Below are 2,582 nucleotides of genomic sequence, written 5' to 3' on the forward strand. Positions count from 1 at the left end.
ACAGGCATGAAATGCCTGTTCTTTGGTACAGCGGGTGGGGGCTGCTCTTCCTTCGCGCCGGAGCCGTTCAAAAGCCGACAGACAAGACCGGACCACGTGGATAGTGGGGTGCTCTGATTTTTGAATATAACATTTAGAAAATAAAGTAAACACTTTATTGTAGTAAAAATTAGCTTTATAAGCTGTAGGAATAAAAAATTAATTCTTTATTATCATCGATTTTTAGTAAGAATTAGCTTTATTGTAGTAGGAATAAAAAAAAGCAATTCTTTATTATCATCGATTTTTCATACTAAAAACAATCGATTAATTTTATGCAAAATGTCACATCTCTAGTAAATCTCTAGTAACCAATAGAAAAGTATTAATTGGATAACCAATAGAAAAGTTCGAAAGTTAAAATGGCGGATTGTTTACAAATTTGTACTGTTGCACAAAACATCAAAAAGTGTTTTTAAATATTTAATTAGTGTAAATTACAACTCAGATACCATAAATGACTCCAAGTGTCACGGAAGTGCTCAAATCAAGGCCCCCGAGACCCTATCTAGGGGTCTGAATAAGCAAATTCAAGGTAAATAGAAAAGTTTACAATGGCGGATTGTTTACAAATTTCTAATATTGCACAAAATTTCGAAAATTTTTTAAATATTTAATTTATTTTAAACTACAACTTAAGCAGCAAAAATTACTCCAAATCTCACGGAGGTTTTCGAATCAAGGTCCCCCGAGACTCCTACACACTCAGTTTAATCACAATCAAGGTATTGAATATAAGATCCAACCCGCGAATTGTCTTCGTCTTCGTCTCAGTTTGCTTACACACCCTACACCACAGCCGTTGCCACATGTCCGTTGATGATGTCAACCAGTGTTTCGCGATCCCCGCCGATTATTACGATTATTACCCCCGGTCGAGGCTAATTATTTTAATGCCAACATTACTGTTTACCAAATATGTAGAGTGTGTGTTTCTTTATTTTCCATCTGTAGGTAAAACAGTGGACATGTATTAATCCAATACTGTACTAGATGGCGCTAGCAGTCAACGCGGATGCAAAAGTCAATGTCTCAGTGAATATTGTTTAACTATTATGTTGTTGTAAAAAGCCTAAATAGGATTTAATAATTTTAATAATAGACCTTAGTCGTTTCTTTGTTTTCAGAGCAACACCCCAAAAACCACACAATCACTCTTCGCAAACGCATTCTGAAGTGGACAACATTACGTAAATAAAACATAGGTAAATACAAAAGGATACGGTACGGGACCGCGCGGTGGTGCCAGCGGCACCTGGTTGCCGTTTCCACTCATATCGTTGGCAGCATAGGTCTCACGATACGTAAACCACTCTAGGTGGCACGCTATTCAGCCTTTACTGATACTAGGACACATACGGCAATACGGAGACCTTTACCGTGACAGCTTGCACGTTTTAATTATGAGCCTTCGTCAGCAACGTTTCCAGCAAAAACATTTTAAATCACATACAGCAGCACAATGTAGATATACCCTACCTTCAATAATATAGCATCACTAGGTACCTATACATCACCAGTCACTAAACACTAAACAAACGACTGTACAAAATGGCGGATGTTAACCAATAAACAAACGGACTGTCGCGGTTGATTTAAAGTTATTATTAGAAACACTGTATATTTATTGCTGTAGTTTGTTAAAATTTAAATAAGTATAAAAAAATTTAAAATATGTTTTTGTAATAGCAAAATATCACAATATAATATATTTTATTTTTTTAACTTGTCATTCGATCGTTCACGTATCACATTACCACAGAATACTGTACTTAAGAGTCACGCTGCACGCATGGAGCAGTGCTTGCTTTACTTTACTTACATGTCAAAATACATTTCGTGATTTGTTTGACGATAGGCGACCTCTATGCCTACCGATCTATGCTGGCAAGTCTATGTCCTATAACTAGTGAATTTATTGTGCCACTGTTACAGTAGTTTTTATAGTAAAAAAAAGAATTGAACCGGGAAAAAATTGAATTCAGCATTGGAACGCAACTTAAGCAAACTGCCAAACTTTATATTTGTCTATGGTAGAGATAGATTATAATATGCCACGCACCAAAACCCAGCAATTATGATGAGTTTAAAATTAATTTTGCCATGAACTAAATCTCAATGAGTTAACACTGTAGAAATTGAGAGAATATTTTAAAACGTTTAAGCAATCGGGAGAGGGCACACATCAAGTAGACTACGTAATTATTTTCGTTCGTTTCGTTCGCAAGGGCTATAAAATATTAAATTTGAAAAAAAGTATACAGCAAGACAATGAAAGGCAACTGAATTGTCAACGGCTAAATCGGCTAAGAAACTTATATTATGTACTATAGGTTGTCATGTGTAAGTTGGCGTGTGGCAGAAAAAGGTACTAATTTTGACAGTTGTGTTGACAGTTCTAACAGCTTGGTAGCCTCACGTGTGTCGGTGCTAATAATTTGTGTTTTAAAGTGTAAAAATCATTACGAAAAGTGTAAAAATCAAAAGTAGTGCGGAGTGCAGCTAGAGAAATTATTCTAGCTGTAAAACGTTTTTGTGAAGAG

General features: G+C 35.7%; 1 long non-coding RNA gene across 1 annotated transcript; it reads left to right on the plus strand.

Moving 5' to 3' along the window:
* The first annotated feature begins 275 nt into the window (after positions 1 to 275).
* Positions 276 to 787, plus strand: LOC123690510. Its single transcript, XR_006751129.1, has 2 exons — positions 276 to 574; positions 683 to 787. It is a non-coding gene; the product is annotated as an uncharacterized LOC123690510 (long non-coding RNA).
* The last annotated feature ends 1,795 nt before the right edge of the window (positions 788 to 2,582 follow it).

This window comes from Pieris rapae, chromosome W (assembly GCF_905147795.1).
Source record: "Pieris rapae chromosome W, ilPieRapa1.1, whole genome shotgun sequence".
Classification (NCBI taxonomy): Eukaryota; Metazoa; Arthropoda; class Insecta; order Lepidoptera; family Pieridae; genus Pieris; species Pieris rapae.